Source organism: Vicugna pacos, chromosome 8 (assembly GCF_048564905.1).
Source record: "Vicugna pacos chromosome 8, VicPac4, whole genome shotgun sequence".
In the NCBI taxonomy this organism is placed as follows: Eukaryota; Metazoa; Chordata; class Mammalia; order Artiodactyla; family Camelidae; genus Vicugna; species Vicugna pacos.
In genome coordinates this window covers 42,078,218-42,105,433 of record NC_132994.1, presented here as the reverse complement: position 1 = coordinate 42,105,433, position 27,216 = coordinate 42,078,218, and the positions used below count along the sequence as shown (strand labels likewise).

Here is a 27,216-nt window from a genome sequence, read left to right as displayed (position 1 = left end):
CAGAAAACTGGAACAAGGAAAAGGTAAAGCACAATGCATAATTCAGACCAGAAGTAAACCACAACAGGGTCATGGGGTGGGGGTAAGCAAGGAAGTAAAAGTATCAGGAGAAATACTAAGTGTCCAAGATCACTGAAGGCCAAAATAATACCCGGTGACTGTCACAGCTCTCAGAAGGTACCTCACACTCCCAGACTCACATAAAAACTTAGGGAGGAGGAATCTTTACATATATGCCACCTAATACATAGGCTATGCTACCTCTTAGTATATGCACTTTGACAATAGAAATTAATAGATAATTGATAATGGTTGGAAAAACAAAACAGTAAGTAATCTGAATATTCAAATCAATATATTGCTTCTATTGAAGAAAAAAAAAGTTCCAATGCCTAGAACAAAGATTGTCTGTCACATAGTAAGCACTCAAAATAAATAAATAAACGGTCAAAACAACCAGTGGTAACAGTGCTGTGATTACTCCATTAAGTATCTGAATGTATTATATCACCACAGGACTATAAGCATTTCTGCCGTTATTTCAAGTAGCAATGTCAAATTCCATTTGTTTGTAGAGTCTTGAACTATTTGAGGTATTGCTCTTTAACTCTGAATTTAAGCTGCCTCTTTTTGGGGTCTGTTTGGATCACACCAACGTTGACTGTTACCAACTTGGTATCTACCATGTTTTAAAACTGCCTCTTCAAATATCTTTTTTGGAGCATTTTCAATTATTTAGCTTGCAGGTCCATCAGGATCCTCCTCACATTTCTAACAGTTGGGAACAGACATTCCAAGTTTTCTTACTTGCAAATAAGTAATAATAATAGTAATGCTTATTAGAGCACTATTATTTACAACTACTTCTACATTTTCTGAGCACTTACTGCTTAATCTCTCTGAATTTTTTGCTTGGATAGTTTGTTGTTCTTTTTGTCTTCCCTCAGCTGTGATGGGTCTGCTTCATTCCTTCCTGGTCAACCATCTGATGCTTTTGGTTCAGGGCTTTACTCTGAGACCCCCACTTCTCTAAGTGGGCAAGGATGCCTTTTACACTCTTTTCCCAGGGTGACCAACTGAACGTTACCCAGGGGTCTAAACTCTGGTCCTTTCTCTAACTCAAACCTCTGAGGGCTGAGCTCCAGATATTTCCTACCTTATTTTTCTCGTATCTTCCTATCAATTGTTCATTTGTCAATGATACCTGAAGAAATTTCTACTTTCATACAAATAGATCATAATGATATCTAATTCTATACCAACTCTAAGATTGCAATTTAAAAATTCAACTGGATCAAAAAAGTACAGCACTTCTTTTCTTATTTTTTAAAAAAATAACATCTACTTTATCCCTGTAAACATAGCTTGCCCGCTTACACATCATGCTTCAAAGATCTGAAGAAATATCAGGATTAGATTTTCACCTGAACCCTGCATGTGAGTGTGTGCATGCATGTGCACACATGCGTATGTATTTACTTTAGTTAATCTGAGTTTTGTATCACATATGAAAAGTATCAGCCCTAAATCTTTATCCTTAGTTTAGACTGATGGTTCTTAGTTCTGGCTTTGGTTTAGAACAACTTGGGAAATTTTTGAGAAATGCCAAAGCCCAGGTCCCATCCAGACCTATTATAAAAAATCTCTGAATATGGGGCCCACACCTCAGTATTTTTTTCAAAGGACTGTAAGTGACTATAATATACACCCAGGGTTAAAATCACTGCTTTTATGGCTTTTCTTCCCTCCCTTATCATGTCCCACACATGACTTGCCTCCAAATCTGCCCTACTTTGCCCTCACAATACTTGACTTACTATTTCTCTTGAGCATGTCTAATATCCAATGCATTGGGCAAGTGTAATTTTTTCTAGAACCTCCAAGAGCAAGACCAACTTGCCCCACTTTGACTTTCCCAGACAACAAAGAGCATCAAAGAGAAAGAGGAAGGAAAAAAAAGGAAATAGCTCCAGTGGAGAGAACTGGAAATCACATGGCACCTGACTTTACCACTCTGTACCACTGTTACCTTTCATTCCCTCCATTTCCCAATTTTCCAGCCAGATAGCTGATGTCCCCCACCCCTCCACATCAGTCCTCTAAAATCACTTCACTGTCTGGTTCTGATAGCAAAGTATTTTTCTCCTTAGTTTCAGCTAAGAATGGATTCTACTTTCTTACTGTATCTTTATTAGAAAAGTGGGATTAATGGGATAAAAGCCAAAATATTAAAAAGCAAAAATGTCAAAGTGCAAAATATTAAGACACAAAAAGTTTAATTAAAGGTTGGCCTGCAATGACAACTCTAGAATACACAGGATCCAGTTCTGTTACTGGAGCCACCCATTACTGAGCATCTTCCATATGCCTGGAATCCTATCAGGAGGCATTACTACATAGTTATCACCTCAGTTACCCAACTGAGAAAAATGGGTCATGGTCACATAGCTGAGAAGTGGCTGAGCCAAGATAAAACCTCAGGTTTCCAATGCCAAGGCACATTCTCTTTTCCCTGTAGCAATTAAATTAGACTGAGCAAGCTGGTCTTGAATTTGGTTTGGACCTCTTCTCTGCATTATGAGATCTGTCCAGGATATATTATCTAATATTCCCTTGTAGAATCTACCCTCTAACTCCACCCTCCCCATCCCTACCTTTGTCTCTTTGGGTGCTCTTCAGCTCTACAGCCATTCTAGTCTCTGGGGTCAGTTCTGGTCCCAAGTTTTTCTGACTTTGAATTTGTAATTACCACTCTTTCTCCTCCCACAGGTCAACTGAAATTTATAATCATTACAATTTTATAAGCTCAAAATAGCTTAACTATAATCTCACTTATCACATGATTGTAAGGGCAGAGCTACTTCTACCCACTATATTTGGTACATGTGAGGTCTTTACTGTATCATGACTCTTTATAGAGTTGCACTGATATTATTAGTTTTTTCAAAGTCTTATTTTTTTCACACAACTAGCCTGCAAGATCCCTTTTAGGCAAGGATTTGGGTCATATGCTTCAGTTCTTTCATGTTAGATGTGTATAATTAAAAGCACAATAAAATATGCCAAGTGAACTTAATCTACATTTCAGTAAAATACCAGTTTCCAGGAGATATTACAGCAAAGGGTAACCTAACTCAAAAAAAGGAGACTTAAATTTACTTGCAAAAGCATGGTTTTTGAAGTCTCTTATTGAAGACAAAGCTACACAGCCACATGAAAGGATGCAATTAGAAAACAACACTCATCTGCCATTCAGAACTCTGTTGCCAAGAATAACACAGCTAAAACTCATGCTGTGACACTCCTGAAAGAGAATAAAGGAAAATAAGTGTGAGGCCACCTCCTCCTTATAAGGTTGAAAATTCAATCTCAGAAATAAAATAAAGCTTAACAAAAGAAGATGAAACACAAGAAGAGCTACTACAGACAAGGAAATACAGAGGGAAAATGAATCAAGACTCCTTAATGTAGGACAACAATAGACACAAAATATGGGTGCTTTGAACAGAGTAAGGAAGGAAATTTACAGGAATATTTAGGCTTCAAGACATTGCAATGTTTGAATTCATTATTTTGTTTTCAAAGACAGTGTCAGAACTAAAAAGAGGGTTGGCCATAACTATGGAAAGTCAAGAGAACCTTTGTAATTTTTTTGCTTATTAATGGTCAGTCAAAAAGACTCTGAAAAGAGGCCAAGAAATGTGGAGTTTGGCGGTACAATGTACAGAGTGATGTATTGTGATGACAAGGAAATTGTGCACTTAAATGCCCAGGAAATGTATGCCTTATATCTCTTCAGTTCCAATTCCCATTTGGGGCTTTCAGTTCCTTGAGAGTGGAAGGCAGTGCAGTATCTCATCATTTTCTCCAAGAACTCTTACAAAGGTTAAGACAATAGAACCCAAGTCAGCTAGCTGCTCACAGTCTCTGCTCTGATTACAAGGCATTAAATCCAACTTAACTTCCTCTTGGCTCAGGAAGGAGCCGTTAACACAGAATCTCTTGACAGGCAAGAATTCACTCTCCATAAAAATGCAGACATATAGGAATGCAAAAACACACACACACACACACAGCAGAGGGACTGTCCTATCAAGAGCAAAAGCCACTTTGTCGAAACACAGAAGGAAGCCTTGAGAGATACCATGACAAAAAAAATAAAAATAAAAATAAAAATATAGTTTATAAAACATAAAAATGTATCTCAAAATCATCCTAATGTTCATTTTTCAAAATATAAAGTTATCAAAGATAACTCCCCAGTTGACCAGAGATGTTCTATGTGGAATCAGGTAACCACAAGGACATTATGTTCTTACTTGGTTGTTGTCTGTTGTTGCATGTGAAAACATTTCACTTTAAAAAAAAAAAGCTGTTAAGGGTCTCAAAACATAATTCAGGATAGAAGAATAGTGCATTGGAAAAAGAGGAAAAAGTCTATTTCTAAATATAGCAGTTGCTATTAAAAGTGGGAAAATAATTGTACTGTGGCCTCTATCAGGAACTTGTATTACTATAAACAAATCAAGATTCTCATTTTAGTAATGATCATATACATTTACTGATTGCCACCAAAGGAGATCTCATTAAAAGGAAAAATACTATCCATGATTCTCTATAAATATATATACTTGCAGGCTTGAATATCTAAAAGAATACCAATATATAGAATTTGACACTCAGCTACGCAGTATAAGCTCCCATGAAGTTTACCTTCCAGAGGTAACAAATCAGTTTGATCTATGTCAGGTCCTGGAATACCTATAAAACTGGACCTGATCAAGATTTGAGGCAAAACCTATACACTTATTAAACTCACAATATTCATTTTATTCACTGCCAACTTATCTACCTAAATTAACTCACTACAGAAATAAATGCAAATGTATAATGTCATAGACTACAGCTATATAGCTGTAAAACTGCTTACTGTAAAATAAAAAGTACATTATCATTTATCAAAATAATAAGAGCAAAAGTAGGATATAATTTCCACTGCTACATGCAAAACCATAGAGAGTACATATTATTTTTAACATAAACAATCAGGAATATTTGTATATTTCTTACTACTTGGAAGTTCAAATGATAATACAAAATAATCAACAGGCTGCCACTAAGAGGTTACTGTGGTGATATGAGCAAAGGCAAAATAGGAAATAATAAATTTAAATAATAAGTCGATGACTCAAATGGCTTTTTGTTCATTATATAAACATAATATTCAGAGTAACAGAGGTTAGAAATAATCACATTTAGCTCATATCATTATGATACTAATCTGCAAATATATAAACTGATAGAAAAAGGGACATTGGGGTAATATACCAATTTCATTTCAATTTAAAACCACAAGCAAACTAGACCTCAAAATATTTAATAGCCACTTCTTCCACATTATTACTTGATTAGACTACATTTTATATATGATAAATACATTGATGGATAAGTTTAAGATGAATTTCCAAAATCTAATATACAACTTACAAAAACTTTTCTTAGAAGTCATGAAAAGAAATCAAAGCTCCTATCTGCATAACAGCTTTTGGAAAGTAATTAAAGGAACTTAGATTCAAATGAAATGAGAAAAAGGAATTGATATATGAAAACAAGAAAAATGCATTAATTTCTTATTAATCATTATGTCATTTGTCTAGAGATAAAAATATTTTTTTCAAAATCTTGAGGGTACTCTGAGATTATTTTTTCTAACTTAGGGTTCTTATTTCTATGATAACCAAAAATAATTAAAATAAACACATTTAAGGCATCTGGATTCTGCTGCTAGGTAATATGTGTACCCTCATTAGTGCCTGTATTTACAATTCAAATGGCAGCAAGAAGCACTATTTGGGTTGAAGGACAAAAGAAAGGAAGGACTCAATAAAAAAGGAAGCATTTGCACCATGTGATATCACAGCACAAACTGGAGAGCCTGGTTACACTGAGTTTAACAAAACCTGCACCATACCAGTCACTTCTACAACCACAACAGTGGTTTCAGCAGAGTGATAATTTTAGGCTTCAGTCATATTAAAATTATAGTTATTCTTTATTGGTCTGCTATTGGTATTGATATTGTTTGCATTTGGTTTTCAAATTTGTTTTGTTTTATAGTTATACTACATTTTAAACATAGGAGTTTATTATGTTTATGTATCTATAAAAACTTAAGTTATAATTTAAGAAAAACATTGCTCAACACTGTGGTGATTCATGAGAAATCCTTTATTTAAGGGGAGTTACTATATGTCTATCTCATGTGCTTCAACTCAAATCAGAGTATTTTTAATCTCTTAATATAGTGTAACAGGATTGGGGGGAGGATAGATATATGTCTGCATAGATATTTCAGTACCAAAATAAATCATAGAGAGTGAAAATATTTGTCCAAATTGTTATTAGTTTCAGGAAGATTAAAATCATCTGATATATAAATGGAGAGATAGCATTTCATACTTTGGAGCTATTTATTCATTTCTGGAAGCTTTCTTCTTTATAAGAATGGCCAGATGCACCAGAAATGACTGTTATCTCATTGTTATTTTAATGTGCATTTTCCTGAAGACATATGATGTGGAACATTTTTCATATGCTTACTTGTCATCTATATATCTTCTTTGCATATTTTGAATAACAGCCCCTTAAAAGACCTGTCTTTTGCAAATATTGTCTCCAAGTCTGTGGCTTGTCTTCTCATTCTCTTGACATTCTCTTTCACAGAGCCCAAGTTTTTCATTTTAGTAAAGTTCATCGTATCAATTATTTCTTTCATAGATCCTGCCTTTGGTGTTATATCTAAAAATTCATCACCATGTCCAAGATCATCTGGGTTTTCTCCTATGGTATCTTCTAGGTGTTTCATGTTTTTGCATTTATATTTAAGTCTATGATCCATTTTGAGCTAATTTTTGTGAAAGGTGTAAGATCTGTGTCTTGATTCATTTTTTTTTACATGGAGATGTCCAGTTGTTTCATCATCATCTGCTAAAAAGACTATCTTTGCTCTACTGAAAAATGAATAAATGAATGCAACTCCCTTTTACAAGTGATCAGGTTCAGAGTAATTAAGCCAAGAAAAATTTGAGAAAATTATACATTAACAAAATTAGTAAGACACTATATACTCATTATAATGATGCTCAAAGGTTGCCCATAATATTGACGCTTTTAGGACAAAATTCATACTCACTTCTGGTAACATGGTCAACAATCTGAAAAACACTCAGCCAATACATTAAGTCAACCAAATTTTGAAGAGTTTGACCCCAGTGTTTGCCAAAGACAAAAACAACACTAGCTAAGGTTGGTGAAATTTCACAGATAAACATGAAGAGGAGAATAAAGGGAAGTTTTCAACAATTTGGTAACTTGATGACCAAGTACAAAAACAATGCAAGCAAAAAATCTGAGAACTACATTAGCAAAATTAATAATGAAAGATATGACAGATACTATGAATGTTAATTTCAGAACATAATAGAGGCAGGATATGAATAGGGAATTAGAAGTATAATTTTAATCATTCATGTTTATACTCCCAATGTAAACAATGATCAAGTGGAATCATTAATAGTCAAGCTTGATCACAGAGAAAGAAAAAATAGAAGACATGATCAAAAAATAAAATAAAATAAAGCTTTATCCAAGTGGAAGTATTATAGAATTCTAAATATGATCTTGAAAGAGAAATTTGCTTTTGTTTTGAGAGATGCTATCAGTATTAGTCATCATGTAATACAAAAGTAGCATAATGATAATAATTAGAAAGCAAACATTTATTGGGTGCATTTTTTTGTAGTAAGGTACTTCACTCACACAACACTGCAATGTACGTATTATTAGCCCCAGAACACAAATGAGGGAATCAAGTCGAACTGGAATCATAAGAGCATGATTCTAGTGCAAGCTCTTCCAGTTATGAGCTCTGTGGCTCTGGGGGAAATCACAACCTCTCAGAGCTTTAGTTTCTTCAACTGTAATATAAAGGTAATACTTGCCCTACTGATCTCCCACAGTTGTTTTCTGATGGCAATTAGATAACATACAGAGCCTCCAATGTTGTGGAAGCCACCTTACAAATACAGGGGGTTTTGTTACAGTTACAGAAGTCATGCTCAGAGAATCAACATGAGCAACAGTGGAATGGTTAAGAGCTGGTGTCATACTGTGTGCATTGTGGCCATGTTACCTAAGGAAAGCTGCTTACTCTTTTGGGATCCTAGTTTCTTTTTTCTTCTTTATTAAACTATAGTTGTTTTACAATATTGTGTTAGTTTCAGGTATACAGCAAAGTGATTCAGTTTTATATATATATATTCTTTTTCAGATTATTTTTCCATTATAGGCTATTATAAGATATTGAATATAGCTCCTTGAGCTGTACAGTAAATCCTTCTCTCTCTATGGACCCTGGTTTCTATATTGATACAATGGGAATAATAATAATGCCAGTCTCATAATATCATTGTTATTATTAAATGATACCACACATTAAAAGTTCTTAGAACATACTAGCCATATTAACTTTCTAAATGGAGATGCATTCTCTGGGCATCTTTGCCAAATTTCACCAATGAGTAAATAATTTGTATATTTAATTATGTTCATGTCAACAAACATTTATTAAAAATCAACATTCTGAAAAATACTATGCTAGATATTTAGGGGATGTAAAGATAAGTAAAATAGAATCTCAGCACTCTAAGAATCCAGTTTGCTGAGAGAAATAAACATATAATAATCATAATAAAAGCCAGTGTGATATGGGAGAATCAGAAAGAAATTCCCACTTTACTTCAGGTAGGAAACAAATATGTTCTTGCCTTTATTCATTTGAGTCTGCCCAGCTCCTTGGTCCATGGTAACTGAAGTTCAACATATATGGAAGTACTTTCAAAAGTAATGAGTACAATAAAAATTAACACTCATAATCCAGGTCTTGTATCCCAATACAAAATGAAGATGATACCTTTTCACTAAGAGTACTAGTCATTGGGCTGCCCTCTCGAAACTGATATAACTAGTCCGTGGACTTGGAATCATTTTTCCCAGAGTATAGACGGAAATGTACTGATCCTTTCATGTTCTCTTATTACTATTGCAACCCACTTTAAAGTACAGTGTCTATGCTCAGGAATCAGTCTTCCCACATGAAGTCAATCAAGGGTAAAAGACATAAAGAGGCTGAAGCTGAAACCTCATTTCTCTAGGTTGCTACTGTGTAATTAATCTGTTGAATTCAGATGCCCAGACACCACAGTGAAACGTTTGCGCTTTTTCCTTTTCCTGGGTAAGGTCAGCCAGTATTTACTTTCTCTAGATCCATGAGACTCAGGTTGTATACTTCAGCTCTTCATCAGAAATTCAATTAAACCATCAATAACACCACTTCAATCCCATAACATTTACACTGCAAAAATAACCTTTTCCTGGTTCTTTTTGGAATTTTTCATTATAGATACTTCTTGAAACAAAATTTAAGCATCTAGCCCAGTTGGTCCTAGTCCTATGGCTTTTCTTATTTTCAAATCTATTCTGGAAAATGTTTTATAATGCTCATCAACTGTCAAAGTACTTTATGTGATCACTCAGTTACCAAGGGGCTGAATAGGCTCAAATAAGTGACAGCAAGAAAATGTTTGATCATACCTGAAATATAGTAGGAATTTCTTTGATACTCCCATATATCACATTGCCCTTAATTGTCATTATTTATGTGTTTATTTCCCTTACAAGACTATGAGTCTTCAGAATACAAGAATTCTATCCTGTTTATCTTTGAATCCCATACCATGCAAGATTATTACACTGTGCAAGTATATTACAATCCAGATCAGGAAATTTCAGGGGTTACTTATTAATAGTTTATTGGAAAATATCAAACTCTTCAATATGTCTCCCATCTACCTAAATTCCAATCTTATCTCCTGATACTCTCTCATATGTAACCTACACTCAATTGGATGTCAAATCTGATGAGTTGAAGGAAAGAGAGAGACTATTTGGTTTCATCTCCAGACATCATCTGTATTAGTAAATTCTTGTTAGAGTTCAGATGTCATATATATGATACTCCCAACTCTAGAACAAGTAAACGATTTCTTATTCTTAAAGACTACTCTCCAATTTTCTATACCCTGATTTTTTTTATTATCAGCCTAGAATGGTAAGTTCCTTCTCAGATCACTCCTTCTCAATGCTCATCTTAAGTAACACCTCCTGCATGAAGCTTTTCCTGATTCATTGCTTTTCTAAGAGCTTCTATGACATTTTGCTTTATTTCTCAAATTTTGATACTTAGTATAGTCTGCCTTGTAATTTGGGTGTTTGCATACCTGCTATCCCCATTAACAAATATAATCTCTTTAAAAGCAGGAACTGTCTTAAACATTTTTAAAACTCTCTGATAGACTCTATAAATAATGTATAGCTCATTTATTTAAAATCAGGTGTTAGCACTCTCTTTACACTATTTAGTTCCTAAAGTTGGCCCTGTAATTTCCAAGTTGTAGTTACTTAGTCTCTACACAGTTAACATATCAAGTAAGACCCTCACCTGTCAAAAGCTATAAGCAAGCACCCAAACTCACCTTAAATGTCCCTTTCTTCTAAAGCAAATGCATTACACCACTAAACGCCAGCAGGCCTACTTTGTTCTACTGCGCGACATAAAGTTGGAAGTTTCCAATTATCAGCACAGCAGCATACAGCTTTTACATAATAACTTAGTTTTATGCAGCATCATTGCTCTGAACAAGGGAGAAATGTTAATAGGCAGAATGAAATGAACTATGCAGATGGACATGACAGGAAGCGGCATCTTTCAGTACTGTTGTCGTTTGAGCAAGAAGTGCTCAGGGTCCCACGCACAAGGCCCAGAAATAAGGTTCCTGAGCCACCCCATGCAGTGCCAGAGGAAAGGGGTAGCTTACTTAACCAAGTTTGATTTTGATACCTATTCCTCATTCAACGCAGCAGGAGAAATAAGCCTTAAGGCTAAAGGGAGGCTATCTATGAGCCTTTACTTCAGCTCCTTTATAAACCAATCTCCCTGAACGCCTTACCGCAATGGCTTCGTCCTTCCTACTTACACCACCCTACTCCCTTAAACCATTATAGCCTTATGCCGTTCCTGGAATGTGAATTATTTATGCTTTTTTTTTTTTTGGAAATCGTTTGGTTCTAGCAGTTCAATAATTTGTATACAGAACTGCCCCAGAGGAGCTTCATCCATACCTGGACCTGACCTAGGTGATGAGAGTCTGAATTACTGAGCTAATATTTTAATGAGATGAGAATTTGGGGGATATCAGGATTGGATGAGAGCATTTTGCCTATGAAAGTGTCACGAATTTTGGGTGTCAGAGGGTGAACTGTAGTAAACAACCTCTAGAATATCCTACAATTATTCCTGCCTCTTGGTATTCATACTTTTGTGCAAACTCTTTTATTTAAGTGTGTACTGAGCTTAATGACTCAGTTCTGAGGCATAAAATATGACAGTGATGGGAGCCTTTTTACATTCCTTTTTCTTCATTCCTTATTCCTCAACAACCCTTTTCCTCATCTTCCCAAATGTCTGTTTCCTGCGACACAAATGATTTTTGTACAGTCAACAGACCCCTCCCCCATTGCCTTACAAACTATCAGGTAATATTACTGATACCTTAGGTAATTCTGGTATCATGGGAACATGTAATAAAGTTTTCCAAACATAGTTCAAAGGAATATATCTTTCCAAGGTTGATAGATCACCTAAACACCACCCCCATATAAACAACCTCTCTTATATTTATATAACAATTTTCCTGTTTTCTCCTCCCTCTTCACCATTAACGTTATAACCCATCTTGTGAAGTGACAGGATGACATGGACAATCTAGGAGCAGCTCTCTCTGAATCTTCAACCCCCTTACAAAGATACTGGACTGCTTGGGAATTTTTGGCATTGGGTGACCTAAGCAATTTGAGACTATATTAAAGCAGAGTGGTATATTTCATGTTTATAAAAGAAGCATAGGTTTCTAATACTGGAAAAAGTGGACAGTGTGACGAAAGGACCAATACAACAGGGTAAACCGTAATCCAAATTTAATTCAAAAATCATTATGCCTAAAGGAGTCTGAACTAGTAAAATGTACCGACCGTATGAGGCGAATTAAAGTTTTCTGGAAATTCGTGGGAAAATTTTCTAATACTTTTCTAAATATCATTGTCTAGATATTTTTGTCTATCATTGAATACTGAATATCAATATTCAACTGTTTACAGAAAGAAGCATCTCTTCAACTCTTCTAAAATCTTTCTACATAGTTAGGGAATGGCCACATAGTCCACATTTCCAGGAGAAAGCAGAAGAACCTCAAACTAAGAAATTCTCATAGGGTAAGGACTGAGGATGTGATTTAGAATTTAGATGATTTAATGAATAATATGACCTTTTTCTTTGCATCCATCTCCCCCATTAACTGTGACTTTGGTCAAATCAGTAAATTTATCTAGTGTTCAGTTGTTACTTCTATAAAGTGCAGACTACAAATTCTGCTACACAGATTAAAATTAGAAATAGTAAAATAAAATACGAAAAAAGTCTAAATTATAAGCAGCTACACAAATGAGAAAGATTAAAAAGTCCCCTCCCCTGACTTGGAGCTCTTGCCTGTCATTCCCTTTGACTGTGTCTCAGTTAAATAATAATTGTAATTGGTTAACGGCTGATTTACCCCCATTTTTGTTTCTGAAGGCACTCTTTGGGGTGTTTCATTTCTGAAAGTAAAGCATATTATATGAGATGCAGAAAAGTGCTGCTCTCTCTTTCTTCTTTAATTTAGTTTGCTTTAAGCATGTGTTTTATATGCTAAACTGTAAGTAACTATAAAACTATTTGGGCTTTACACAATAAAACCCATGCAACTCTTCTAACTCCAACATATGGTTTAGGTGAATCTCACTGGTACTTTTCCTTTCTAAATTCAACATACCACATATCACACACACACACACACACACACACACACACAAAGCTAAACAAGTCTGGGGAGAAAGTAACATAATCAGATAATACTTTGTACATTTGCACAACTACTTAGAAAGGCTTCTTGTGTGGCAATTTACATCTTAAAATACGGTTAATTACATATTTCTTATTTCTATTATAAGACTGTAAGTTTCTTGAGAGGACGTTTTGTATCTTACTCTTTCCAAGCCTTCCACTGGGCCTAGAACTTTAGGGTATGTGGGGTACTCAAGAAATGATTTGCCAATTACTAATTAATATAGTTATATAAGCGCTTTTTAGCCGAAAGGATAAAAGTTATTATTTTCCGGTTTTGTTTTTTTTTTGTCCCTGCTGCACTAAATCCCCTCTGATGATGCATGTTTATCAACCAATTGCGCAGCATACAAAGGTTTCGGCGTGTGCAGTTCCTTCTGAATCCGCCTCGCCGGATAGGGCGGCCTGGAAATGTGACGGCACCCAGGCAGCTCAACCAGGTCTCTGACAGGTGCTGCCCTTCTCTGCACAGCCAGAGCCCCAAAAGGGAGACAAGTACATCGAGGACGTGCAGTGTCAGTGAAATGCCAGGGTGTCGGGACAGAACCATGGGAGCCATGTCTGACTAACGTAACGGAGAGCCATCCTCAGCGGTCAGCAAACCTCGCCTTCAAACATCAGGAAAATGATAGCAGAAAACCTTTTATTGAGAGCAAAGAGATAAAAGGTAGTCAAATTCACCGAAATTAAATTAACTCAAGTATTACATTAAAAAAAAAAAAACCTCATCATTGATTTTTTTCTTTAAGAGACTCACAGGACAGTTTTTTCCATCTCTTCCTAATCAACATAGAGAGACAAAGAATTGCTTGTAATTTATCAGTGAGGACACACACAGAAAAGGCACAGAAGGAAACCATACATAGTCATGGTGTGTTTGCTCACCCAAGCAGTTATTCGACTTGCTGGCTGCTTTTTCCTCTTTGCCGTCACAAAACATTTAAATATGTAAGAGCACCTCAGAAACATTCTTTCCCTTTATAATGCCTACATTTCTAAAGTGTAAACAAAACATACCTTTTTTTTTCTGGGAAATACAAAATACCTTTAGGTTTTTTGGTTAGTCTGACAAAATATAATATATTGAAAGGAAATAGTACATACTATACGGGCCCTCTCACCACCCACCCACACATACACACTCACAGTTGTTTTCAAAACACTCCCTATCTTCAAGGTTTTCACTCTGGTTGTGTCACAGGCCAAGCCCATTAATAATTCCTGCAAAACAGGCTGTGGGCAATAAAAAAGTATCTCACCTTTTTCTTTTCCTTTGTGCTTAGTCTAGTTCCACTTGCTCGTAGGGAACCGTACGCAGACGCCTTGCACCGGCAGGTCAGACCAGTGTTCCCAGTGTGGAACGGCTGTGCCAGCACCTCAGCCCGAGGACTATGTGCTGACGCGGAGGGCATGACACAGCAATCCAAGATGGCGGCGGCTGTGGGTGGAGACGCCGCCCCAACCTGTGATCCCGCCCAGTGGGCAGCACAGCTGAGCGTGATCACCGAGAGCTCCGCCCCCTCCCGCTGTCCGCAAGCCTGAGACGCAGCCCCGCCCACAGCCTAATCGGGAGACCACGAACTCAAGAGCGCCAGCTGGTGCCTCTCTACTCTCTGATATATTCAATACTCTGTAAAACCCTGTAACGAAAAAGAATATGGAAATGAATGTATGTATAACTGAATCACTGTGCTGTGCACCAGAAATTAACACAGCATTGTAAATCAACTGTACTATAAAAGAAGAAGGAGAAAGCTTTCCTTTGCTTCCCAACCGAACTCAGTCGGTTCTGTCCACTTGAACTTCAACACCTGTCAGGAGGACCCTTGCTGGGGAACGACGCGGGAAGTTTAGTAACAGTTGTAGTGATTCTCCCTGAAATAAGAGAGCTCATCGCTTGATATCTTTCATTTCCTCATTTCACACTGCTAACAAACACCATGTTTAAAATCACAAATTAAAACAAAGTAGTAATTTTGTGCCTATGTTTGTAATGGATAGAGCACCTTAAAAGTGTAATTTTCCTTTTCCTATAAGACTATAGAGCAGGAAGCTGTCTGCCTCAGAACAGTCTCTCTCTGCATTTATTTTTCCAGTAGTATCCTTACAGTACTATTTAAGGGAGATCTTAATTAATTATATTCAATCTTATATACCCTAGATTGAATATAATTGACGTCAATGGAAAAATCTGATCAGTGTTTACCCATGTAACACAAACATTTCTACCTGAATGAATCTAAATCCAATGATATCTTTAAAAATGAAAGCTAATTTACACAACTAGAGACATTTGAAACACATTAAGTAAAGTCTCAGTGCAGGAAGCCCTCTCTATGTTTTTCTAGGTAGCATTGAGGTAAGTTAACCATCACCAAATGTCTAGATTGGTTAAAAATTTACAGATATTCCTTTTTAAATGCTAATCATTCAATATGCCCTTACGAATTCACAGCCTACTCAAGCAGCTCGCTTACCAACACAAACGATAGCCTATTGCTCCATAGAGAAAAGAGGCAAATAGAGGTCAGAAGTATGTTTTTTTGACTAGTAGAAAGTCACTACAGTAAGGAATGAAAATCAAATTACAAAGATTAAATAAAATGAGATTTTAAAAAATTCCAAACTTCTGATCCAATAATCAAACTTAAAGAAAAAGAAAAAAAAATGACTTCCTGTTTCTGGTTCCACCTGTAAGGAGCAGCTTAACAACAAGTAAAACCTGAACAGACTGAAAAGCCAACAGCCTCTACTTGGATTCATAAGAAAGGAAAAGACACAGGGCAAATCACTACCCCCAATTTGGACAGAGAGATGGGTGAATACAAGGAGTCATGGCTTACTGAAACAGAGACACATGGGTGGCATCTATTGCAGGAACCAGTGCCGGAGTGGAAAACCCAAACTGTAATTGATGAATGGCTGGAGGCTGAGTGTGACAACTCTGAGAGTTAGAAACTCCATGGGGACCCAGTCATCAGGGAGGCTCCTACAATTCTGTGAGATTTGCCTCCAGCAGCTCAAGCAGGTTCTCACAGAAAGTATCAAGAAAAATCCTCTTGTATGTCTAGCAGGGAGAGGAGAAAGGAACCATTTTGAAATGAACCAGGTTGCTATGATCTTCATAGCAAGACCTGCTCTCAGGAGAAACTAGTTAACTAGAGCCTAATCTGCTGGGGTGTTATCAGAGCCTAACTGACCTGGGAGAAAAGAAATATCCAACTCCTGTCCACTCCAGCCTTACACACAGAAGAAGGGAAAACCCAACATCAGCCTATTCTGCTAATGCTGTCCCACTTAACGGGGAAGAAAAACACTGGGAAACATATGTGAAGTTCACAGTCCAGAGGCATAGGCTAACTAAAAGACTGAGACATAATTATAGGACAACAGAGCTCTTTCTCTTCCCCATACCATACCGCCACATTACTATATTGTGGGAGCCCATGATTGGGTTAACAAATTGTAACAGACCCCAGCTGCTTATCTCCTTAACAAGAGCAAATGTGCTTAGTAACTGCCTTGCTTGCATAGCTGAGGTTTTAGATAGCACTCTGCTGGTTGCAAAGCAGTGACCCAGGCCCTCGGCTATAAACGCTGGGCGTGCCTGCTGTTAGACAGTCTTCTATCCCCAAAACAAGCAACTGGCTGGTGGTCTGCTTTAACATATCTATAAGAATGTATCTTGCTTCCCTCTTCCCATGACTTCCCTAAAGATAAACTGTAGGCCCCCAAAGGAACGAGTCTTGGGCTGGAATGGTAAACAAGTTATAAAAAGCTGCAGACTCAGAGGTGAGAAGGCTGGTTAGCCAATGACGGGTAAGATCCCCAGAGGGGGGCAACCTAAGACAGGCACAGCCGCCTAAGTCCAAAAAAAAGTTAAGCAGCTGAGCTGCTTCTCATACGTTCTGCCCTGATAAGCTGTAAGGCTCGCTGATGCCAACATGAACATGATTTACCAAAACATAAAGGGTCTTCTGACCTTGAGCCAGACTCTGCAGTCTCGATCCCACCCTGTCTTTCCCTAAATTCCTGCCTTCCATCACACAACTGTTAGTGATCTTTCCTTTGATAGTACACAATAAATGTGGGAGCATTTGAGAGGTTAGTGGATTTGGCTCCCAACTCCCTCTCGCTCTCTTGACTTTTTCCAGAGTCTCAAGTAATTCATTCCGTCTCAGTGGGACTTCTGCCGGCCAGAACCCACAACTGGTGATGAACCCACACTATATGACTATTTACAGCAGTTCCTTTTAGTTGGTACATCATGACTAGCTATCAAGAAAAATTATGTCATACTAAGAGAAAAAAACACAATCTGAAGAGACAACTCAAGCTTCAGAACCAGACATGTTCAAGGATGATGGAATTATCAGACCAGGAATTTAAACAACTATGATTAATATGTTAAGGGCTCTAATGGATAGTAGACAGTATACAAGAACAGATGGGGAATGTAAACAGAGAGATGGAAATTATAAGAAAGCATCAAAAAGAAATGCTAGAGATAAAAAGCATTGCAGCAGAGAAATGAAGAATGCCTTTGATGTGCTTATTATGAGACTGGACACTGTTGAGAAAAGAATCTCTGACTTAAAGGATATATCAATAAAACCCTCCAAAACTGAAAAGCAAAGAGAACAAAGACTAAAAAAAGAAAGAAAGAATATCCAAGCATTATGGGAAAACCACAGAAGTGTAACACAGATGTTACGGGAATACTGGAAGGAGAAGAAAGAGAAACAGAAAAAGAAAGGAAGGAAGGAAGATAAGGAAGGAAGGAAGGAAGGGAGAAAGAAGAAGAAGGAGGAGGAAGGGAGGGAGGGAGGAAATAAGGAAGGAAGAAAGAAAAAATATTTGAAGCAATAACAACTAAGAATTTCCCCAAAATTGATATCAGACACCAAACCATAGATCCAGAAAGCTCAGAAAACACCAAGCAGGATGAATAACAGAAAAACAACACCTAGGCATATAATTTCAAACTACAAAGATAAAGAAAAAATCCTGAAATACCTATCTATAGAGGAACAACGGTAAGAATTATATCCAATTTCTCTTCAACAATCATGCAAGCAAGAAGACAGTGTAGTGAATATTTTAAATATTGAGAAAGATAGCACCAAGCTAGAATTTTGCACCCTACAAATTTACTCTTCACAAGAGGAGAAATACTTTCCAGACAAACAAAATTGAGAAAATTTGTAGCCAGTAGACTTGTCTTGTAAGAAATGTTAAAAGAAGTTGTTTAAAAAAAAAAAAAAAGAAAAATAGATTCCAAAGGAATCTACAAAAACAAAAACAAACAAAAAATCTCTGATAACTAATGAGCATTTGTAGCAAGGTTGCAGACTATAAAGTTAATATACAAAAGTCAATAACTTTTCTATACACTAGCAATGAACAAGTAGAATTTGAAATTTAAAATACAATACTATTTACATTAGTACCCCCAAAATGAAATACTCAGGTATAATCTAATAAAACATGTGCAACTTCTGTATGAGGAAAACTACAAAACTGGCAAATGGCATAAAAGAACTAAATAAATGGAGAGATACTACATATTCATGGATAAGAAGACTCAGCATTATAAAATGTCAGTTCTTAACTTCATCTGCAGGTTCAACGTAACCCCAGTCAAAATCCCAGCAAGTTTTTCCCTGTATATTGACAACCTGATTCTAAAGTTTATATGGAGAAGCAAAAGACTCAGAACAGCCGACAAAATATTTAAGCATAAAGCTGGAAGACTGAACTACCCTACTTCGAGATGGACTATAAAGCTGCAGTAATTAAGATATTGTGGTATCAGTGAAAGAATAGACAAATAAATAAATGGAACAGAATAGAGAGTTCAGAAATAGGCCCACGTTTGGTCATTGACAAAGTAACAAAGGAAATACAATGGAGCAAATACAGTCTTTTCCAGCAATGATACTGGAACAACTGGATCTCTCTACATGTAAAAAAATGAATCAAGACACAGACCTTGTATCTTTCACAAAAATGAACTCAGGATGGTTCATAGATCTAAATGTAAAATGCAAAAATATGAAACTCCTGGATGATAACATAGGAAAAAATCTAGATGACCTTGGGTATGGTGATAAATTTTTAGATATAACACCAAAGTCAGGATCCTTGAAATAAAAAATTAAGCTAGAATTCATTAAAATGAAAAACTTAGTTAAAAAACTTAAAAATACAAAGTAAAAATGAAAAACTTAGGCTCTGTGAAAGATAATGTCAAGAGAATAAGAAGACAAGCCATAGACTAGGAAACAATATTTGCAAAAGGACTTTTTAATCCAAAATATACAAAAAAAAACTCTTAAAATTCAACCAAAAGAAAACAACCTGATTGAAACATGAGCCAAAGACATTACTACATATCTCATCAAAGAAGATACAGATGGCAAATAAGCATATGAAAAATGCTCCATATCATATGTCATCAGGGAAATACAAATTAAAACAACAAGATACCACTACATATCTATTAAAATGACCAAAATCTGGAACACTGACAACAGCAAATGCTGTCAAGGAGGTGGAGCAACAGGAACACTCATTCATGGCTGGCAGGTATGGCAAGTTCTTACAAAACTAAACATACCCTTACTATAAAATTCAGCAACCGTGCTTCTTGGTATTTACCCAAGGAGTTGAGAAACTATATCTACACAATAATCTGCACACAGATGTTTACAGTAGCTTTATTCATAATTGCCAAAACTTGGAAGCAGCCAATATGACCTTCAGTAGGTGAGTAGATAAATAAACTGATCCAATTAGACAATCAAATATTATTCAACACTAAAAAGAAATAAGCTATCAAACCATGAAAAGACATGGAAGAGCCTTGAATGCATATTACAAAGTGAAAGAAGTCAATCTGAAAGACTATATACTGTGTTATTCCAACTATTACATTCTGGAAAAAGAAAACTATGAAGACAGTAAAAAGATCAATGGTTGCTTGGAGTTTGGGTTGAAGGGGAGTGATGAACAGCTGAACACAGAGGATTTTTAGAGTAGTAGTAATTGTCTGTATGATACTCCAATGATGGATGCATGTCATTATACATTTGTCCAAACCCATGAAATGTAAAATACCCTAATATAAATTATGTAGTTTGGGTGATGACAATGTGTCAATGTAAGTTCCTCAGTTGTAACAAATGTAACCCTCTGATAGGTGATGTTGATAATAGAAGAAGCTATGCATGTCTACGTTTGGGGAAGGGTTTATGGGAAATCTGTATACCCTCCTCTCAATTTTTCTGTGAACCAAAGACTGCTAGAAAAATACTTTTTTTTTTTAAGAGAGTTTTAGTCAAAATCTTAAAGTCTTTATCTCCATTACTGTTCCTTAATACTGTACTGTGAGACTAAGTTTCTATGAATTTACAGGTATTCCTTTGGCTGGAAATAAAGATATCTTTGTCTCATCACTCATCTGGTGCTTAGGTCATCCTGATAAGCAGGGTCATGTGCTCTTTGAAGCCAACTCCAAGACCCTGGAGTAAAAGATGAAAATGCAAGGAAGATGAGAGGGGGTTTCTAAGTTTAGGGATAACACTGTAATTGGACACCTGCTTAATATGATAGTGCAATGTAGCACTGGAAAAAGAAAGGTCATATTACCAGTATAAGAATAAAAGAGGGGAATTAGAAATATCAATTCAAACGTTTAATTTTTTTAAGGTTATATTCTGGCCAGACAGAAATGAAACTAGCAGCTTCTGTGTCACCCTGTCTTAGCACAAATGCTTATGTAACGAAATATACCCATTAATCAATCAGCAGCATGCAGACTCAGTTCTATGACTAGTATCCACCAAAAGGAGCCAGGTCTTCTTAGAACAACTGATTCAATCTATGCAGGTAGTTCAACTCAAAATGTGCCTGAGATACCTTGTTGTTAAAGCAAGTACACTGTCAGAGTAATGTACAGGCAGTGTTAAAAGGGATAAAGAGCTCAATTTGAAAAGAAAGGGATAAAGAGCTCAATTTGAAAAGAGAGCTACTAGCATCCAAGTTGTATCGATAATCTCTTCAAGACAGTACAGTCGCTACTGTGGGCTCTCTGTAACTGTGGGACAATACCCTGAAGATTCTTAGAAGCCTGATTGTTTAATTAAAAGGATCTGTGAGGCATGCCCGCAAGCTACTTAGAGGTTATTGTGTCTGTCTGAAAGTTCCTAATGGAGTTCCACCTTAAACCGTTCTAAGGTCTTAACAAAAGTTCTTATAATTCCACCTTGGATTTGATCTTTGTGTTGAGGTCCTTTCTTACCTTGAGAACACTTTGCTGTCTGAAAAAAAAAAATCCTTCTGGATTCTACATTTCTTCTGAATTCCATTTTAAAACTAAATAATTTGCTCTGTTCTCTCATTTTATTATTGATAGCTAGAATAAGGTAGGTGACATCTTCAGGACTATCCCTGGAAACATCATTAGTTATGTCATAAAGCGGTATATATACATAATAGAATGTTACTCAGCTTTAAAAAAAAGAATGAAATCTTGCCATTTCCTTTGTCTTTGCTTGATGTAGCTTCAGAAGTCATGTGTTGTCATTTCTACTGCATTCCACTGGTTGCAAGCCAATCACAAATACACCAGGAGAGGGGAATTAGACTCTAGTTACAGTGAAAAGGTTCTAGAAATCCATATGGGGTGAGAGATACTCCTTGCAACCGTCTTTGGAAAATAAAATCTGAGATAGAGTTTGACTGTGGAGAGCCTCATTTGCTGGGCCAACAAGTTTGACAATTTTTTTTCATTTAGACTAATTCTCAATTTCAGCATTAAAATTAGTTAAGAAGTATGTTAGAAGCAATGTACTCAAATAACGGTTGAAGTTATCAAAGCTAAAATAAAATTTCTTAAAAATAAAACAGAGCTCATATAAGGTTATCACTGTTATAATGCCACACTCATCCATTTACATACTTAGGGAGAAAGGTGTGGAATTTCAGCTAACCAATAGGCAGCTGTTGTAGACATTGAGGAGCCCGTGAAAACTTGAATGTCAATGTCAATTCCTGTTCTCTAACCTCAGCTGTGACTTCATTGAGCTATGCATGATTTTTCTTCACCCTTTTTGCTGCCATTTCTTTTACTGAGAGATACTATTCCAAACATTTGCCACTTTTTCTCAACCCCTTAATTCACTCGTACCCACTTCATTTTTCAACCAGTGGTTTCAGCTCATTCTTTTTTCCCTACCCAAGTTAACAATATCCCCTTTAACTAGTCACCCAAGCTAGACACTTCAGAGGTTTCCTCGTGGTCTGCAATTCCCTCAACCTTTAACAATCTGTTCCCAAGCCTTACACATTATAAACTAAAAATGCCTCTTCAATTCTCATTGCCCTAGTTAAGTCCTTCAACATCCTTTACTTGAATTTTTTCAGTAAAGGATGAACCTATCCACTTAACTCAAGTCTCTGTTCTTCAGTCAATTCTCCTTGCTTACCTTGTGAGCAACTCACATTGCTTCCTTGAACTTTTATTTTCCAATAATGGAGTAGATAAATAAGACTTCCCTTTACCTAAGACCAGTAAAATTTAAAAGTCACTCACTTCGTCTTAGACTTCTCAGCCTATGAAATTCAGCCATCCAGTTGTTGAGTCAAATGAGTACAGATTCCATTCTAAGGGCCAAAGACAGTGTCTTTGTTGTGGAGGAGAGGAATAGGAGTTGAAATCATCACATTACATCCAAATCAAAATATTCAGCTTACATATGGTAGAAAGCACAGAGGGACTAAATATAAATAGTTTATGAGTCCAGTGATACAGCTAAAACTTCCCCCACTATCAATAAACTCTGCCAGTCTTTTATAAATGTATTTTTAAGAAATTCTGTGTTTATCTCTATAGTGACTAGTTTTCCCATTGTTAATACTTCATCATAATCTTTGCTAATATTTGTGTTTATATATCAAAAAAATAGCTTTTGGGGGTAACACAATACATAAAATTCAAAATATCATCATAACATTGAGCTCTCAAAATCAAAGCAATCAGATTCTTCCCCAGACAATTTATTTTTCCCTTCAGTACAGAAAGAACTCTATGCTCTTACTGCAATGGACTTTTCACCATTTCTAATATAGAAAACTCCATAGAAAATTTTAATCTATGTATACTTGTCTAGACTATTCTCTCTTCTTTGAAACTATTTTTACCCCAGCTGTGACTGACATAATCCTACATACCTACTAGAGCTAACTAGCTATAATCTAGAGCCTTTGCTGATGGACCAGGCATAATTAACTTTATCTTTCTGGGGCTACCAGAATATTTTAGTCATTCCACCAATATGACATTTAGACCTAGAACACAAAGAATATTAAACCAAATGTTTAGAGACTGTCCTTGGGATATTTTGAATCTAAAATGAAAACCTCCTAGATCTGGGGAACCGACTGCTACTGGGGGTTAGTACACATCACATGGACATGTTCTCTAAGACCAGCTGGTAAGTCAGGGTCAGTGACTATTCAAACAAGGGAGTGTTAAGGTCTCTTCCCTATGCTTTGATAGAAAGAAAAGAATGATTTCAAGACTAAAAGGACAAAGGGGTGAATACACTGACTCATCTGAGATAAATCACATCAACCTTGAAATGAAACTAAAAGGAAAAACAAATATTTATATATAAAACAAATAAATATATGTATAATAAAACATATATCACATATATAAACATAAAGTGCATAATATGTATTGTATAATATGCAATACCTAATCCACAATACATAATTAAAATTATATTTACATATAATTACATATAACTGTATAGTTATATAACATACAAAACATATGATAAAAAAATCCTTAAAATTATTGTTTTAATAAACGACATTTTATCACTGAAGCTGCTGAAGTTCCTAGAGGATCAGCAACATAGCCAACATCAAATGTCTAATAACTGGCAGAGCCACCACCGAAGTTAGACTTTCTGACATGAAATTTTTAATGTTCCCTTTATCATACCACAGTGTCGCCAATGTGCAGTTATGACCATGAATTAAGCACAGACAGATGTGGATACATTTTTAAGAGTAATCAAAGTAAGGTGGACAGTTGCAGCAACTCAGCACAAAGCAAGAAACAGTTGGGCATTATATGACAGTACGATTAAAGCACATGACTGATCCCTGATTGGGGTAATGTGCAAGGCTGAGATAATTGGTTTGCCCAGCTCTTAATCCAAAACCAAGTAAAATTCACCAGTGGGCACTAAGTGGTAAAGAGACAGATGCTTGTCAGAAGGAAAACTCACTGAAATAAATAGCTTATACTGCATGGAGTTACCTCTAATAGACAGAACACTAGAGTTTTGAAGTAAAAAGTAATTTAGCTTGACACCTATGCTACTGACTTGATCAAAAAAGAGGTCTGAAAGGCAGCTACTGTCAAAGAGAAAAATATGCTTTTTTTGTTTCCTAAAGAAAACATCAGATGTTATTACAGCATAAAAAAAATAAATAAATGTTAAAACAGCAGCAAAAGCTGAAATTGTTCTGTAAGATATGGCTGATTTTGATCTTATTCTAGTTAGCTTGATTCTGTATCTATGCACAATTTGATAGAGTAAATAAGGAAGCTCAGAATAATAATAATAATAATAATAATAATAATAATAATAATAATATAATAATAAATATTCTGACCTTTTGGGTTTAGCTCAGCTCTAGAGGCACAATAATCATAATTAAACTGTCAACACATTATAGAATTAATTTGTAAATTGTGATAATAAAAATAAGAGAGTTAAGGCAAGATATATGCAATTTAGGGAGATGTAATGTGTAGAGTAAAAATATAGCAACATATATAAAGTGGGTGAAAAAAATCAAAAGAAAAGAAGAATCTTGGTGAATGTCAAATTTCCTAGACTATCCCAAGACTGTGAAGACAGAAATGTCAAATAAGTTTGAGGACACTTATTGAAGTTTCTAAAATAAAGAGCAAGATCCCCACTTGACAATGGCTAGAAACAAACTGAAAATGAAGAATTCTGATATTTACTTTCCCAAACTTTTCTATGAGGAAGATGGCAATATTCTACATTCATTTGCATAGCAGCTCTAAATAGTTTAGCCTACAAGAAATAATTTTACATATAAGAAATAATACAAGATATATACCCCCTGTCTGACAAACATGGCCCTTAACTTCTGAAGTCCTATAATTCCTCTGAAGAAGCGTGCATGAGAGCCCAGCAGGATGGGCACGTCACACAAAGAGAGAGTCTACACTGCTCCAGGCACAAAACGGTGAGCTTCTGCTGCACCTTGAAATAAGCACCTTGATAAACCATGGTCTCAGAATAGAATCTCCCTGCTCTCTAATAGGCTGCTAAGAACTGTTCACACTCAGTTTTATGATGAGGAGAGAAAGACTGTGAAAGAGAAAGACTCCAAGCATATAAATTTATACATTTTAATATTTTACATGTCACTTAGATCATAGCTAAGTGGAATCACCTGCCCTTTCACACCACTTGTCACTTCTCAGCATACTCCATTTATTTTTGTGGTCAGAAAATGGATTTTGAAAATGGCATGAAACATGTAGGAAGCAACTCACCTACTACATAGATATTTTGTTAGGGTGCATTACACAGTTTTCAGGGTCATTTCCAAGGCAGAGGGAGTTAACAACTACATGGAGACTCAAGGGGAAGTTGGCTAATTAAAGTGGTATCTAACAAGCAATCTTTTGTAAAATCAAGACATCCAGCTACCATGGCAAATGTGTATTTTCTTTGATAGTCTTTCTTGAAGTTAGTCCTTCCCTTAAATTACGTTTTTGATGGCTATTACCACAACTTTGGAACATCATGTGGCAAGGCAGAATAGCATACTGGTTGGTTAAGAGTGAACTGTGGAGTTAAGAATGCCTTAGTTCAAATCAGGGCTCACGTGTTCCAATTTAGAGCTGTAATACTGCCTGATACCTCTAACTCTCAGCTTCTTTGTTTTTTTTTTAACCTTTTTTTCCCTTTAATCTCTGAAAGAGAAACAATAATATCTGTCTCTTAGGGTTGGTCTAAAAATGCATTTTTAAAAATGTATGTAGAATGCTTAACATCTTTCCTGAAATAGGTGCTTAATAAAGGTTCATTATTTTTATTACTCTTGTTCACAAAAAGACTCCAGCCCTCAAAATACATTTGGCCTAAAATCCATCATCATTATCAAATACTAACTAGATGTCTACCATGTGCTAAACAGTCCATGAGGCTCAGGGTCTTCTCCTGCACTTCCACATGGAACAAATAAAAAACTGTCCTTAGAGATATTTAGAGTCTAGTGCATTATCTGTCCAGTGTCTCCTTAATGACCTTAGACACAAAGCGAAACGAAACAAAAAAAAGATTTCCAAAAATATCATCTGACCTATTTCTGTCCATAAATATCAATATTAATATATTCACCTGTTTTTTTTTAAAGGAAAAAAATTTTTCTTAAAATAAGACATTGGTTGATTCAAACATATCACAAATCTTCATTTCTCTTCCAGCTGATTTTCCAGTCACTGAACACTATTATACATGGTTGTCCCAGGTCGTGAGATACGGCCTAAGCCATAGAATTTTAATATTTGCTGCTTTTCCTGGGTTGATCATTGAGTTGTCTGAAAAAATATTTAGAAGCTGTTTAATATTTAACATGTCTTAACAAGTCTGTTAGTCTAAGGATTTTTTCATGAGTTACTGAGCTACAAGTCTTTCATTGTCTTTCTTCTTTTATTATCCATGGCGAGTACATGTCAACATCTGACTTCAAAAATTACCACTATTAATCAGTCACTTGGTACTCTGTGCACCCAACCACAATACATAGTTTCATCATGCAATTTTACTTTGGTAGAAATCAGTTGAAATAAACTGGTCTCTGTCAGACTTTATCACCTAGATTATGGTATTCATTTCTCTGATCACAGGAAACTAGTTTCAGCCATTCAATCCCCAGAGTCATCACTTGGTTTTTATTGTCTGATAACTATACGGAGAAAGAACCCAAATATACAAAGAGATCAATCATTAGGATGAACAAAAATATAATGAAAACGCCAAATGAGAAACAAGGCAATAAATCCTACAGAGACTTCAAGGACAGCAAGATCTCAAGTA

At 35.9% G+C, this 27,216-nt stretch overlaps 1 long non-coding RNA gene across 3 annotated transcripts in view; it reads right to left on the bottom strand.

Moving 5' to 3' along the window:
- Positions 1 to 27,216, bottom strand: part of LOC107033169 (uncharacterized) — a 204,515-nt gene that overhangs the window by 142,544 nt on the left and 34,755 nt on the right. For 2 of the 3 annotated variants that reach the window (XR_012074966.1, XR_012074967.1), the window contains exon 1: positions 14,314 to 14,437. The exons of the other annotated variant lie outside the window; for it this stretch is intronic. This is a non-coding gene — a long non-coding RNA (uncharacterized lncRNA). Of the gene's footprint in view, positions 1 to 14,313; positions 14,438 to 27,216 lie in introns of those variants that run through there. 3 annotated transcript variants of the gene reach the window in all.